The sequence below is a fragment of the Scyliorhinus torazame genome, chromosome 20 (genome assembly GCF_047496885.1).
Source record: "Scyliorhinus torazame isolate Kashiwa2021f chromosome 20, sScyTor2.1, whole genome shotgun sequence".
Classification (NCBI taxonomy): domain Eukaryota; kingdom Metazoa; phylum Chordata; class Chondrichthyes; order Carcharhiniformes; family Scyliorhinidae; genus Scyliorhinus; species Scyliorhinus torazame.
In genome coordinates, this window is record NC_092726.1 from 138,107,476 (window position 1) to 138,123,720 (window position 16,245).

Here is a 16,245-nt window from a genome sequence, read left to right on the forward strand (position 1 = left end):
TGCGCAGGGGCCTTCTTGGAGGTGAGTAGTGAATTTAATAAGCCTTACCTTTACAGGAGCAGCCCTTTGGATTTCGGCAGCAGCGGTGCGCAGGGGCCTTCTGGGAGGTGAGTAGTGTATTTAAAAAGCCTTACCTTTACAGGAGCAGCCCTTTGGATTTCGGCGGCAGCGGTGCGCAGGGGCCTTCTGGGAGGTGAGTAGTGTATTTAAAAAGCCTTACCTTTACAGGAGCAGCCATTTGGATTTCGGAGGCAGCGGTGCGCAGGGGCCTTCTGGGAGGTGAGTAGTGTATTTAAAAAGCCTTACCTTTACAGGAGCAGCCCTTTGGATTTCGGCGGCAGCGGTGCGCAGGGGCCTTCTGGGAGGTGAGTAGTGAATTTAAAAAGCCTGACCTTTACAGGAGCAGCCCTTTGGATTTCGGCGGCAGCGGTGCGCAGGCGCCTTCTTGGAGGTGAGTAGTGAATTTAAAAACTCTTACCTTTACAGGAGCAGCCCTTTGGATTTCGGCGGCAGCGGTGCGCAGGCGCCTTCTTGGAGGTGAGTAGTGAATTTAAAAACTCTTACCTTTACAGGAGCAGCCCTTTGGATTTCGGCGGCAGCGGTGCGCAGGGGCCTTCTTGGAGGTGAGTAGTGTATTTAAAAAGCCTTACCTTTACAGGAGCAGCCCTTTGGATTTCGGCGGCAGCGGTGCGCAGGGGCCTTCTGGGAGGTGAGTAGTGTATTTAAAAAGCATTACCTTTACAGGAGCAGCCCTTTGGATTTTGGCGGCAGCGGTAGGCAGGGGCCTTCTTGGAGGTGAGTAGTGAATTTAAAAAGCCTTACCTTTACAGGAGCAGCCCTTTGGATTTCGGCGGCAGCGGTGCGCAGGGGCCTTCTTGGAGGTGAGTAGTGTATTTAAAAAGCCTTACCTTTACAGGAGCAGCCCTTTGGATTTCGGCGGCAGCGGTGCGCAGGGGCCTTATGGGAGGTGAGTAGTGTATTTAAAAAGCCTTACCTTTACCGGAGCAGCCCTTTGGATTTCGGCGGCAGCGGTGCGCAGGGGCCTTCTTGGAGGTGAGTAGTGTATTTAAAAAGCCTTACATTTACAGGAGCAGCCCTTTGGATTTCGGCGGCAGCGGTGCGCAGGGGCCTTCTTGGAGGTGAGTAGTGTATTTAAAAAGCCTTACCTTTACAGGAGCAGCCCTTTGGATTTCGGCAGCAGCGGTGCGTAGGGGCCTTCTTGGAGGTGAGTAGTGAATTTAAAAAGCCTTACCTTTACAGGAGCAGCCCTTTGGATTTCGGCGGCAGCGGTGCGCAGGGGCCTTCTTGGAGGTGAGTAGTGTATTTAAAAAGCCTTACCTTTACAGGAGCAGCCCTTAGGATTTCGGCGGCAGCGGTGCGCAGGGGCCTTCTGGGAGGTGAGTAGTGTATTTAAAAAGCCTTACCTTTACAGGAGCAGCCCTTTGGATTTCGGCGGCAGCGGTGCGCAGAGGCCTTCAGGGAGGTGAGTAGTGAATTTTGAAAGCCTTACCTTTACCGGAGCAGCCCTTTGGATTTCGGAGGCAGCAGTGCGCAGGGGCCTTCTGGGAGGTGAGTAGTGAATTTAAAAAGCCTTACCTTTACAGGAGCAGCCCTTTGGATTTCGGCGGCAGCGGTGCGCAGGGGCCTTCTGGGAGGTGAGTAGTGAATTTAAAAAGCCTTACCTTTACAGGAGCAGCCCTTTGGATTTCGGCGGCAGCGGTGCGCAGGGGCCTTCTTGGAGGTGAGTAGTGTATTTAAAAAGCCTTCCCTTTACAGGAGCAGCCCTTTGGATTTCGGCGGCAGCGGTGCGCAGGGGCCTTCTGGGAGGTGAGTAGTGAATTTAAAAAGCCTTACCTTTACAGGAGCAGCCCTTTGTATTTCGGAGGCAGCGGTGCGCAGGGGCCTTCTGGGAGGTGAGTGTTGTATTTAAAACGCCTTACCTTTACAGGAGCATCCCTTTGGATTTCGGCGGCAGCGGTGCGCAGAGGCCTTCAGGGAGGTGAGTAGTGAATTTAAAAAGCCTTCCCTTTACAGGAGCAGCCCTTTGGATTTCAGCGGCAGCGGTGCGCAAAGGCCTTCTGGGAGGTGAGTAGTGAATTTAAAACGCCTTACCTTTACAGGAGCAGCCCTTTGGATTTCGGCGGCAGCGGTGCGCAGAGGCCTTCAGGGAGGTGAGTAGTGTATTTAAAAAGCCTTACCTTTACCGGAGCAGCCCTTTGGATTTCGGAGGCAGCGGTGCGCAGGGGCCTTCTGGGAGGTGAGTAGTGAATTTAAAAAGCCTTACCTTTACAGGAGCAGCCATTTGGATTTCGGCGGCAGCGGTGCGCAGGGGCCTTCTGGGAGGTGAGTCGTGAATTTAAAAAGCCTTACCTTTACAGGAGCAGCACTTTGGATTTCGGCGGCAGCGGTGCGCAGGGGCCTTCTTGGAGGTGAGTAGTGAATTTAATAAGCCTTACCTTTACAGGAGCAGCCCTTTGGATTTCAATGGCAGCGGTGCGCAGGGGCCTTCTTGGAGGTGAGTAGTGAATTTAATAAGCCTTACCTTTACAGGAGCAGCCCTTTGGATTTCGGCGGCAGCGGTGCGCAGGGGCCTTCTGGGAGGTGAGTAGTGTATTTAAAAAGCCTTACCTTTACAGGAGCAGCCATTTGGATTTCGGAGGCAGCGGTGCGCAGGGGCCTTCTGGGAGGTGAGTAGTGTATTTAAAAAGCCTTACCTTTACAGGAGCAGCCCTTTGGATTTCGGCGGCAGCGGTGCGCAGGGGCCTTCTGGGAGGTGAGTAGTGAATTTAAAAAGCCTGACCTTTACAGGAGCAGCCCTTTGGATTTCGGCGGCAGCGGTGCGCAGGCGCCTTCTTGGAGGTGAGTAGTGAATTTAAAAACTCTTACCTTTACAGGAGCAGCCCTTTGGATTTCGGCGGCAGCGGTGCGCAGGCGCCTTCTTGGAGGTGAGTAGTGAATTTAAAAACTCTTACCTTTACAGGAGCAGCCCTTTGGATTTCGGCGGCAGCGGTGCGCAGGGGCCTTCTTGAAGGTGAGTAGTGAATTTAAAAAGCCTTACCTTTACAGGAGCAGCCCTTTGGATTTCGGCGGCAGCGGTGCGCAGGGGCCTTCTGGGAGGTGAGTAGTGTATTTAAAAAGCATTACCTTTACAGGAGCAGCCCTTTGGATTTTGGCGGCAGCGGTAGGCAGGGGCCTTCTTGGAGGTGAGTAGTGAATTTAAAAAGCCTTGCCTGGTCCCGTGTCTGTTCTTCTTTTCTGTTTTATTTGTTTTTATATGAGGCGGGAACCGGAAGTTTGACCTCTGGCAAGTTCCCCCCCCCCCCCCCCAACCAGTATATTCTGGTGGAGAGGTGAGTAGTGTATTTAAAAAGCCTTACCTTTACAGTAGCAGCCCTTTGGATTTCGGTGGCAGCGGTGCGCAGGGGCCTTCTTGGAGGTGAGTAGTGAATTTAATAAGCCTTACCTTTACAGGAGCAGCCCTTTGGATTTCGGCGGCAGCGGTGCGCAGGGGCCTTCTGGGAGGTGATTAGTGAATTTAAAAAGCCTTACCTTTACAGGAGCAGCCCTTTGGATTTCGGCGGCAGCGGTGCGCAGAGGCCTTCTTGGAGGTGAGTAGTGAATTTAATAAGCCTTACCTTTACAGGAGCAGCCCTTTGGATTTCGGCGGCAGCGGTGCGCAGGGGCCTTCTTGGAGGTGAGTAGTGAATTTAAAAAGCCTTACCTTTACAGGAGCAGCCCTTTGGATTTCGGCGGCAGCGGTGCGCAGGGGCCTTCTTGGAGGTGAGTAGTGTATTTAAAAAGCCTTACCTTGACAGGAGCAGCCCTTTGGATTTCGGCGGCAGCGGTGCGCAGGGGCCTTCTTGGAGGTGAGTAGTGAATTTAAAAAGCCTTACCTTTACAAGAGCAGCCCTTTGGATTTCGGTGGCAGCGGTGCGCAGGGGCCTTCTTGGAGGTGAGTAGTGTATTTAAAAAGCCTTACCTTTACAGGAGCAGCCCTTTGGCTTTCGGCGGCAGCGGTGCGCAGGGGCCTTCTGGGAGGTGAGTAGTGTATTTAAAAAGCCTTACCTTTACAGGAGCAGCCCTTTGGATTTCGGCGGCAGCGGTGCGCAGGGGCCTTCTTGGAGGTGAGTAGTGAATTTAATAAGCCTTACCTTTACAGGAGCAGCTCTTTGGATTTCGGCGGCAGCGGTGTGCAGGGGCCTTCTTGGAGGTGAGTAGTGAATTTAAAAAGCCTTACCTTTACAGGAGCAGCCCTTTGGATTTCGGCGGCAGCGGTGCGCAGGGGCCTTCTGGGAGGTGAGTAGTGTATTTAAAAAGCCTTACCTTTACAGGAGCAGCCCTTTGGATTTCAGCGGCAGCGGTGCGCAGGGGCCTTCTGGGAGGTGAGTAGTGTATTTAAAAAGCCTTACCTTTACAGGAGCAGCCCTTTGGATTTCGGCGGCAGCGGTGCGCAGGGGCCTTCTGGGAGGTGAGTAGTGTATTTAAAAAGCCTTACCTTTACAGGAGCAGCCCTTTGGATTTCGGCGGCAGCGGTGCGCAGGGGCCTTCTGGGAGTTGAGTAGTGTATTTAAAAAGCCTTACCTTTACAGGAGCAGCCCTTTGGATTTCGGCGGCAGCGGTGCGCAGGGGCCTTCTGGGAGGTGAGTAGTGAATTTAAAAAGCCTTACCTTTACAGGAGCAGCCCTTTGGATTTCGGCGGCAGCGGTGCGCAGGGGCCTTCTGGGAGGTGAGTAGTGTATTTAAAAAGCCTTACCTTTACAGGAGCAGCCCTTTGGATTTCGGCGGCAGCGGTGCGCAGGGGCCTTCTTGGAGGTGAGTAGTGAATTTAAAAAGCCTTACCTTTACAGGAGCAGCCCTTTGGATTTCGGCGGCAGCGGTGCGCAGGGGCCTTCTTGGAGGTGAGTAGTGTATTTAAAAATCCTTACCTTTACAGGAGCAGCCCTTTGGATTTCGGCGGCAGCGGTGCGCAAGGGCCTTCTTGGAGGTGAGTAGTGAATTTAAAAAGCCTTACCTTTACAGGAGCAGCCCTTTGGATTTCAGCGGCAGCGGTGCGCAGGGGCCTTCTGGGAGGTGAGTAGTGTATTTAAAAAGCCTTACCTTTACAGGAGCAGCCCTTTGGATTTCGGCGGCAGCGGTGCGCAGGGGCCTTCTGGGAGGTGAGTAGTGAATTTAAAAAGCCTTACCTTTACAGGAGCAGCCCTTTGGATTTTGGCGGCAGCGGTGCGCAGGGGCCTTCTGGGAGGTGAGTAGTGTATTTAAAAAGCCTTACCTTTACAGGAGCAGCCCTTTGGATTTCGGCGGCAGCGGTGCGCAGGGGCCTTCTGGGAGGTGAGTAGTGTATTTAAAAAGCCTTACCTTTACAGGAGCAGCCCTTTGGATTTCGGCGGCAGCGGTGCGCAGGGGCCTTCTGGGAGGTGAGTAGTGTATTTAAAAAGCCTTACCTTTACAGGAGCAGCCCTTTGGATTTCGGCGGCAGCGGTGCGCAGGGGCCTTCTGGGAGGTGAGTAGTGTATTTAAAAAGCCTTACCTTTACAGGAGCAGCCCTTTGGATTTCGGCGGCAGCGGTGCGCAGGGGCCTTCTGGGAGTTGAGTAGTGTATTTAAAAAGCCTTACCTTTACAGGAGCAGCCCTTTGGATTTCGGCGGCAGCGGTGCGCAGGGGCCTTCTGGGAGGTGAGTAGTGTATTTAAAAAGCCTTACCTTTACAGGAGCAGCCCTATGGATTTCGGCGGCAGCGGTGCGCAGGGGCCTTCTGGGAGGTGAGTAGTGTATTTAAAAAGCCTTACCTTTACAGGAGCAGCCCTTTGGATTTCGGCGGCAGCGGTGTGCAGGGGGCTTCTGGGAGGTGAGTAGTGTATTTAAAAAGCCTTACCTTTACAGGAGCAGCCCTTTGGATTTCGGCGGCAGCGGTGCGCAGGGGCCTTCTGGGAGGTGAGTAGTGAATTTAAAAAGCCTTACCTTTACAGGAGCAGCCCTTTGGATTTCGGCGGCAGCGGTGCGCAGGGGCCTTCTGGGAGGTGAGTAGTGTATTTAAAAAGCCTTACCTTTACAGGAGCAGCCCTTTGGATTTCGGCGGCAGCGGTGCGCAGGGGGCTTCTGGGTGGTGAGTAGTGTATTTAAAAAGCCTTACCTTTACAGGAGCAGCCCTTTGGATTTCGGCGGCAGCGGTGCGCAGGGGCCTTCTGGGAGGTGAGTAGTGAATTTTAAAAGCCTAACCTTTACAGGAGCAGCCCTTTGGATTTCGACGGCAGCGGTGCGCAGGGGCCTTCTGGGAGGTGAGTAGTGTATTTAAAAAGCCTTACCTTTACAGGAGCAGCCCTTTGGATTTCGGCGGCAGCGGTGCGCAGGGGCCTTCTGGGAGGTGAGTAGTGAATTTAAAAAGCCTTACCTTTACAGGAGCAGCCCTTTGGATTTTGGCGGCAGCGGTGCGCAGGGGCCTTCTGGGAGGTGAGTAGTGTATTTAAAAAGCCTTACCTTTACAGGAGCAGCCCTTTGGATTTCGGCGGCAGCGGTGCGCAGGGGCCTTCTGGGAGGTGAGTAGTGTATTTAAAAAGCCTTACCTTTACAGGAGCAGCCCTTTGGATTTCGGCGGCAGCGGTGCGCAGGGGCCTTCTGGGAGGTGAGTAGTGTATTTAAAAAGCCTTACCTTTACAGGAGCAGCCCTTTGGATTTCGGCGGCAGCGGTGCGCAGGGGCCTTCTTGGAGGTGAGTAGTGTATTTAAAAATCCTTACCTTTACAGGAGCAGCCCTTTGGATTTCGGCGGCAGCGGTGCGCAGGGGCCTTCTTGGAGGTGAGTAGTGAATTTAAAAAGCCTTACCTTTACAGGAGCAGCCCTTTGGATTTCGGCGGCAGCGGTGCGCAGGGGCCTTCTGGGAGGTGAGTAGTGTATTTAAAAAGCCTTACCTTTACAGGAGCAGCCCTTTGGATTTCGGCGGCAGCGGTGCGCAGGGGCCTTCGGGGAGGTGAGTAGTGCATTTAAAAAGCCTTACCTTTACAGGAGCAGCCCTTTGGATTTCGGCGGCAGCGGTGCGCAGGGGCCTTCTTGGAGGTGAGTAGTGAATTTAATAAGCCTTACCTTTACAGGAGCAGCCCTTTGGATTTCGGCGGCAGCGGTGCGCAGGGGCCTTCTTGGAGGTGAGTAGTGAATTTAAAAAGCCTTACCTTTACAGGAGCAGCCCTTTGGATTTCGGCGGCAGCGGTGCGCAGGGGCCTTCTGGGAGGTGAGTAGTAAATTTAAAAGGCCTTACCTTTACAGGAGCAGCCCTTTGGATTTCGGCGGCAGCGGTGTGCAGGGGCCTTCTGGGAGGTGAGTAGTGAATTTAAAAAGCCTTACCTTTACAGGAGCAGCCCTTTGGATTTCGGCGGCAGCGGTGCGCAGGGGCCTTCTGGGAGGTGAGTAGTGTATTTAAAAAGCCTTACCTTTACAGGAGCAGCCCTTTGGATTTCGGCGGCAGCGGTGCGCAGGGGCCTTCTGGGAGGTGAGTAGTGTATTTAAAAAGCCTTGCCTGTTCCCGTGTCTGTTCTTCTTTTCTGTTTTATTTGTTTTTATATGAGGCGGGAACCGGAAGTTTGACCTCTGGCAAGTTCCCCCCCGCCCACCCCCCCCAACCAATAAATTCTGGTGGAGAGGAAACCCGAGACACTACACGTGTAGTGTCTCCCACCCGCCCTCCTCTTCTAACCTAATAATAAGACCCATTGGTGTAAGGTAAGTGCCATATTATATTATTATTATATTAGCATTGTGCAGGTCAAGGATTGGAGGTGGAGGAGCAGTCTCTGTCAGCGAGAGAACCTGAGAACATCTCAGACACTCAGAGGTAAGAAGGTAAGTAAGTGATTTTTACTTTTATACCTTTTTTCAAATTGTGTGTGTCGGGGGGAAACTGAAGTGACATCACAGAAAAGCTGTGGCCAGAGTGGCTGGTTGGGATTCTAACCTAAATTTTAAAAAAAATGTGAGTATTTAGGAACTAATTAAACATAATAACTTAATTATAATTTGGAGGATATCTAAGCCAGAGATCGGAGAGTATTATAGTTAGCTATCGCATTTCTATTAGAAATCTAGTGCTAGGAAACAGATAGTTGACAGTAACTTTGCAATTTTAAAAAAAGTATTAAAAAAAAAGACAAATTTTAATTTTAATTAATTGACGCAATGTCAGTTAGAGGGGTGCTGTGCTCTGACTGAGATGTGGCAGGTCCGGGAGGCTTCCAGCGTCCCGGATGGCTTCATCTGCAGAAAGTGCACCCAACTGCAGCTCCTCACAGACCGCATGGTTCGGTTGGAGCAGCAATTGGATGCACTTAGGAGCATGCAGGTGGCGGAAAGCGTCATAGATCGCAGTTATGTAAATGTGGTCACACCCAAGGTGAAGGCAGAGAAATGGGTGACCACCAGAAAGGGCAGGCAGTCAGTGCAGGAATCCCCTGTGGTTGTCCCCCTCTCAAACAGATATACCCCTTTTGATACTGTCGGGGGGGATAGCCTATCAGGGGAAAACAGCAGCAGCCAGATCAGTGGCACCACGGCTGGCTCTGATGTTCAGAAGGGAGGGTCAAAGCGCAGAAGAGTAATAGTAATAGGGGACTCTATAGTCAGGGGCACAGATAGGCGCTTCTGTGGACGTGAAAGAGACTCCAGGATGGTATGTTGCCTCCCTGGTGCCAGGGTCCAGGATGTCTCCGAATGGGTAGAGGGAATCCTGAAGGGGGAGGGCAAACAGGCAGAGGTTGTTGTACATATTGGTACTAACGACATAGGCAGGAAGGGGCATGAGGTCCTGCAGCAGGAGTTCAGGGAGCTAGGCAGAAAGTTAAAAGACAGGACCTCGAGGGTTGTAATATTGGGATTACTCTCTGTGCCACGTGCCAGTGAGGCTAGAAATAGGAAGATAGAGCAGACAAACACGTGGCTAAACAGCTGGTGTAGAAGGGAGGGTTTCCGTTATCTGGACCACTGGGAGCTCTTCCGGGGCAGGTGTGACCTGTATAAGATGGACGGGTTGCATCTAAACCGGAGAGGCATAAATATCCTGGCCGCAAGGTTTGCTACTGTCACACGGGAGGGTTTAAACTAGTATAGCATGGGGGTGGGCACGGGAGCAATAGGTCAGAAGGTGAGAGCATTGAGGGAGAACGAGGGAATAGGGACAGTGTGGCTCTGAGGCAGAGCAGACGGGGAGAAGTTGCTGAACACAGCGGGTCTGGTGGCCTGAAGTGCATATGTTTTAATGCAAGGAGCATTACGGGTAAGGCAGGTGAACTTAGAGCTTGGATTACTACTTGGAACTATGATGTTGTTGCCATTACAGAGACCTGGTTGAGGGAAGGGCAGGATTGGCAGCTAAACGTTCCAGGATTTAGATGTTTCAGGCGGGATAGAGGGGATGTAAAAGGGGAGGCGGAGTTGCGCTACTTGTTCGGGAGAATATCACAGCTATACTGCGAGAGGGCAGTGAGGCTATATGGGTAGAGATCAGGAATAAGAAGGGTGCAGTCACAATGTTGGGGGTATACTACAGGCCTCCCAACAGCCAGCGGGAGATAGAGGAGCAGATAGGTAGACAGATTTTGGAAAAGATTAAAAACAACAGGGTTGTGGTGATGGGAGACTTCAACTTCCCCAATATTGACTGGGACTCACTTAGTGCCAGGGGCTTAGACGGGGCGGAGTTTGTAAGGAGCATCCAGGAGGGCTTCTTAAAACAATATGTAAACAGTCCAACTAGGGAAGGGGCGGTACTGGACCTGGTATTGGGGAATGAGCCCGGCCAGGTGGTAGATGTTTCAGCAGGGGAGCATTTCGGTAACAGTGACCACAATTCAGTAAGTTTTAAAGTACTGGTGGACAAGGATAAGAGTGGTCCGAGGATGAATGTGCTAAATTGGGGGAAGGCTAATTATAACAATATTAGGCGGGAACTGAAGAACCTAGATTGGGGGCGGATGTTTGAGGGCAAATCAACATCTGACATGTGGGAGGCTTTCAAGTGTCAGTTAAAAGGAATACAGGACAGGCATGTTCCTGTGAGGAAGAAAGATAAATACGGCAATTTTCGGGAACCTTGGATGACGAGTGATATTGTAGGCCTCGTCAAAAAGAAAAAGGAGGCATTTGTCAGGGCTAAAAGGCTGGGAACAGACGAAGCCTGTGTGGCATATAAGGAAAGTAGGAAGGAACTTAAGCAAGGAGTCAGGAGGGCTAGAAGGGGGTCATGAAAAGTCATTGGCAAATAGGGTTAAGGAAAATCCCAAGGCTTTTTACACGTACATAAAAAGCAAGAGGGTAGCCAGGGAAAGGGTTGGCCCACTGAAGGATAGGCAAGGGAATCTATGTGTGGAGCCAGAGGAAATGGGCGAGGTACTAAATGAATACTTTGCATCAGTATTCACCAAAGAGAAGGAATTGGTAGATGTTGAGTCTGGAGAAGGGGGTGTAGATAGCCTGGGTCACATTGTGATCCAAAAAGACGAGGTGTTGGGTGTCTTAAAAAATATTAAGGTAGATAAGTCCCCAGGGCCTGATTGGATCTACCCCAGAATACTGAAGGAGGCTGGAGAGGAAATTGCTGAGGCCTTGACAGAAATCTTTGGATCCTCGCTGTCTTCAGGGGATGTCCCGGAGGACTGGAGCATAGCCAATGTTGTTCCTCTGTTTAAGAAGGGTAGCAAGGATAATCCCGGGAACTAGAGGCCGGTGAGCCTTAATTCAGTGGTAGGGAAATTACTGGAGAGAATTCTTCGAGACAGGATCTCCTCCCATTTGGAAGCAAATGGACGTATTAGTGAGAGGCAGCACGCTTTTGTGAAGGGGAGGTCGTGTCTCACTAACTTGATAGAGTTTTTCGAGGAGGTCACTAAGATGATTGATGCAGGTAGGGCAGTAGATGTTGTCTATATGGACTTCAGTAAGGCCTTTGACAAGGTCCCTCATGGTAGACTAGTACAAAAGGTGAAGTCACACGGGATCAGGGGTGAGCTGGCAAGGTGGATACAGAAGTGGCTAGGCCATAGAAGGCAGAGGGTAGCAATGGAGGGATGCTTTTCTAATTGGAGGGCTGTGACCAGTGGTGTTCCAAAGGGATCAGTGCTGGGACCTTTGCTCTTTGTAGTATATATGAATGATTTGGAGGAAAATGTAACTGGTCTGATTAGTAAGTTTGCAGACGACACAAAGGTTGGTGGAATTGTGGATAGCAATGAGGACTGTCTGAGGATACAGCAGGATTTAGATTGTCTGAAGACTTAGGCGGAGAGATGGCAGATGGAGTTTAATCCGGACAAATGTGAGGTAATGCATTTTGGAAGGGCTAATGCAGGTAGGGAATATATAGTGAATGGTAGAACCCTCAAGAGCATTGAAAGTCAAAGAGATCTAGGAGTACAGGTCCACAGGTCATTGAAAGGGGCAACACAGGTGGAGAAGGTAGTCAAGAAGGCATACGGCATTCTGGCCTTCATTGGCCGGGGCATTGAGTATAAGAATTGGCAGGTCATGTTGCAGCTGTATAGAACCTTAGTTAGGCCACACTTGGAGTATAGTGTTCAATTCTGGTCGCCACACTACAAGAAGGATGTGGAGGCTTTAGAGAGGGTGCAGAAGAGATTTACCAGAATGTTGCCTGGTATGGAGGGCATAAGCTATGAGGAGCGATTGAATAAACTCGGTTTGTTCTCACTGGAACGAAGGAGGTTGAGGGGCGACCTGATAGAGGTATACAAAATTATGAGGGGCATAGACAGAGTGGATAGTCAGAGGCTTTTCCCCAGGGTAGAGGGGTCAATTACAAGGGGGCATAGGTTTAAGGTGAGAGGGGCAAGGATTAGAGTAGATGTACGAGGCAAGTTTTTTACGCAGAGGGTAGTGGGTGCCTGGAACTCACTACCGGAGGAGGTAGTGGAAGCATGGACGATAGGGACATTTAAGGGGCATCTTGACAAATATATGAATAGGATGGGAATAGAAGGATACGGACCCAGGAAGGGTAGAAGATTGTAGTTTAGTCGGGCAGTATGGTCGGCACGGGCTTGGAGGGCCGAAGGGCCTGTTCCTGTGCTGTACATTTCTTTGTTCTTTGTTCTTTGTTCTAACTGTGGCCATTCAGTGATTCAGTTCCAATTGTCAGTAAGTATCTGTGGGTGTTTCCACTGCACTCTGGGGTGTAGCTGTCTCTAACTGTGACCATTCAGTGATTCAGTTCCAGTTGTCAGTGTCTTTCGCTGGATGGTCCCACTGCACTCTGGGGTGCAGCTGCCTCTGTAACTCTGACCATTCAGTGATTCAGATCCAATTGTCAGTGTGTTTCTCTGGGTGGTTCTACTGCACTAGGGGTGTAGCTGTCTCTGTAACTGAGAGCATTCAGTAATTCAGTTCCAATTGTCAGTTTGTTTCTCTGTCTGGTTCAACTGCACTCTGGGGTGTAGCAGCCTCTGTAACTGTGACCATTCAGTGATTCATATCCAGTTCTCTGTGTGTTTCTCTGAGTTGTTCCACTGCACTTAGGGATGTAGCTGCCTTTGTAACTGTGACCATTCAGCGATTCAGTTCCAATTGTCAGTGTGTTTCTCTGGGTGGTTCCACTGCACTAGGGGTGTAGCTGCCTTTGTAACTGTGACCATTCAATGGTTCAGTTCCAATTGTCAGTGTGTTTCTCTGGGTGGTTCCACTGCACTCTGGGGTTTAGCTGCCTCTGTAACTATGATCATACAGTGATTCAGTTCATATTGTCAGTGTGTTTATCTGTTTGATTCCACTGCACTCTGGTGTGTAGCAGCCTCTCTAACTATGCCATTTAGTGATTCAGTTCCTATTGACATTGAGTTTCTCTGGGTGGTTCCACTGCACTCTGGGATGTAGCAGCCTCTGTAACTGTGACCATTCAGTGATTCAGTTGCAATTGTCAGTGTGTTACTCTGGGTGGTTCCACTGCACTCTGGGGTGTAGCTGTCTCTGTAACTGTGACCATTCAGTGATTCAGTTCCAATTGTCAGTGTGTTTCGCTGGGTGGTTCCACTGAACTCTGGGGTGTAGCTGTCTCTGTAACTGAGAGCATTCAGTGATTCAGTTCCAGTTGTCAGTGTGTTTCTCTGGGTGGTTCCACTGCACTCTGGGATGTAGCTGCCTCTGTAACTGTGACCATTCAGTGATTCAGTTCCAGTTGTCAGTGTGTTTCTCTGTGTGCTTCCACTGCACTCTGGGGTGTAGCTGCCTCTGTAACTGTGACCATTTAGTGATTCAAGAACAAGAACAAAGAACAAAGAAATGTACAGCACCGGAACAGGCCCTTCGGCCCTCCAAGCCCGTGCCGACCATGCTGCCTGACTAAACTACAATCTTCTACACTTCCTGGGTCCGTATCCTTCAATTCACATCCTATTCACATGTTTGTCAAGATGCCCCGTAAATGTCCCTATCGTCCCTGCTTCCACTACCTCCTCCGGTAGTGAGTTCCAGGCACCCACTACCCTCTGCGTAAAAAACTTGCCTCGTACACCTAATCTAAACCTTGCCCCTCTCACCTTAAACCTATGCCCCCTAGTAATTGACCCCTCTACCCTGGGGAAAAGCCTCTGACTATCCACTCTGTCTATGCCCCTCATAATTGTGTATACCTCTATCAGGTCACCCCTCAACCTCCTTCTTTCCAGTGAGAACAAACCGAGTTTATTCAACCGCTCCTCATAGCTAATGCCCTCCATACCAGGCAACATTCTGGTAAAACTCTTCTGCACCCTCTCTAAAGCCTCCACATCCTTCTGGTAGTGTGGCGACCAGAATTGAACACTATACTCCAAGTGCGGCCTAACTAAGGTTCTATACAGCTGCAACATGGTTTGCCAATTCTTATACTCAATGCCCCGGCCAATGAAGGCAAGCATGCCGTATGACTTCTTGACTACCTTCTCCACCTGTGTTGCCCCTTTCAATTACCTGTGGACCTGTACTCCTAGATCTCTTTGACTTTCAACACTCTTGAGGATTCTACCATTCACTGTCTATTCCCTACCTGCATTAGACCTTCCAAAATGCATTACCTCACATTTGTCCAGATTAAACTCCATCTGCCATCTCTCCGCCCAAGTCTCCAGAAAATCTGAATCCTGCTGTAACCTCCGACAGTCCTCATCGCGATCCGCAATTCCACCAACCTTTGTGTCGTCTGCAAACTTACTAATCAGACAAGTTACATTTTCCTCCAAATCATTTATATATACTACAAAGAGCAAAGGTCCCAGCACTGATCCCTGTGGAACAGCACTGGTCACAGCCCTCCAATTAGAAAAGCATCCCTCCATTGCTACCCTCTGCCTTCTATGGCCTAGCCAGTTCTGTATCCACCTTACCAGCTCACCCCTGATCCCGTGTGACTTCACCTTTTGTACTAGTCTACCATGAGGGACCTTGTCAAAGGCCTTACTGAAGTCCATATAGACAACATCTACTGCCCTACCTGCATCAATCATCTCAGTGAACTCTTCGAAAAACTCTATCTAGTTAGTGAGACACGAACTCCCCTTCACAAAACCGTGCTGCCTCTCACTAATACGTCCACTTGCTTCCAAATGGGAGTAGATCCTGTCTCGAAGAATTCTCTCCAGTAATTTCCCAACCACTGAAGTAAGGCTCACCGGCCTGTAGTTCCCGGGATTATCCTTGCTACCCTTCTTAAACAGAGGAACAACATTGGCTATTCTCCAGTCCTACGGGACATCCCCTGAAGACAGCGAGGATCCAAAGATTTCTGTCAAGGCCTCAGCAATTTCCTCTCCAGCCTCCTTCAGTATTCTGGGGTAGATCCCATCAGGCCCTGGGGACTTATCAACCTTAATATTTTTTAAGACACCCAACACCTCGTCTTTTTCGATCATAATGTGACCCAGGCTATCTACACCCCCTTCTCCAGACTCAACATCTACCAATTCCTTCTCTTTGGTGAATACTGATGCAAAGGGGTGAATACCGATGGAAATTAGTAAGTTTGCACATACTGATTCAGTTCAAATTGTCTATGTGTTTCTCTGTGTGGTTCCACTGCACTCTGGGGTGTAGCTGCTTCTGCAACTGTGACATTTCAGTGATTCAGTTCCAATTGACAGTGTGTTTCTCTGGGTGGTTTCACTGCACTCTGGGGTGTAGCTGCCTCTGCAACTGTGACATTTCAGTGATTCAGTTCCAATTGACAGTGTGTTTCTCTGGGTGCTTCCACTGCACTCTGGTGTGTAGCTGCATCTCTAACTATGCCATTTAGTGATTCAGTTCCAATTGACAGTGAGTTTCTCTGGGTGGTTCCACTGCACTCTGGGATGTAGCTGTCTCTATTACTGTGACCATTCAGTGATTCAGTTCCAATTGTCATTGTGTTACTCTGTGTGGCTCCAGTGGCCTCTGGGGTGTAGCAGCCTCTCTTGTGTGCCATTAAGTGGTTAGGTTCCAGTTGACAGTGTGTTTCTCTGGGTGCTTCCACTGCACTCTGGTGTGTAGCTGCCTCTGTAACTGTGACCATTTAGTGATTCAGTTCCAATTGTCAGTGCGTTTCTCTGTGTGGTTCCACTGCACTCGGTGTGTAGCTGCCTCTGTAACTGTGACCATTCAGTGATTCAGTTCCAGTTGTCAGTGTGTTTCTCTGGGTGGTTCCACTGCACTCTGGGATGTAGCTGCCTCTGTAACTGTGACCATTCAGTGATTCAGTTCCAGTTGTCAGTGTGTTTCTCTGTGTGCTTCCACTGCACTCTGGGGTGTAGCTGCCTCTGTAACTGTGACCATTTAGTGATTCAAGAACAAGAACAAAGAACAAAGAAATGTACAGCACCGGAACAGGCCCTTCGGCCCTCCAAGCCCGTGCCGACCATGCTGCCCGACTAAACTACAATCTTCTACCCTTCCTGGGTCCGTATCCTTCAATTCCCATCCTATTCACATGTTTGTCAAGATGCCCCGTAAATGTCCCTATCGTCCCTGCTTCCACTACCTCCTCCGGTAGTGAGTTCCAGGCACCCACTACCCTCTGCGTAAAAAACTTGCCTCGTACACCTAATCTAAACCTTGCCCCTCTCACCTTAAACCTATGCCCCCTAGTAATTGACCCCTCTACCCTGGGGAAAAGCCTCTGACTATCCACTCTGTCTATGCCCCTCATAATTGTGTATACCTCTATCAGGTCACCCCTCAACCTCCTTCGTTCCAGTGAGAACAAACCGAGTTTATTCAACCGCTCCTCATAGCTAATGCCCTCCATACCA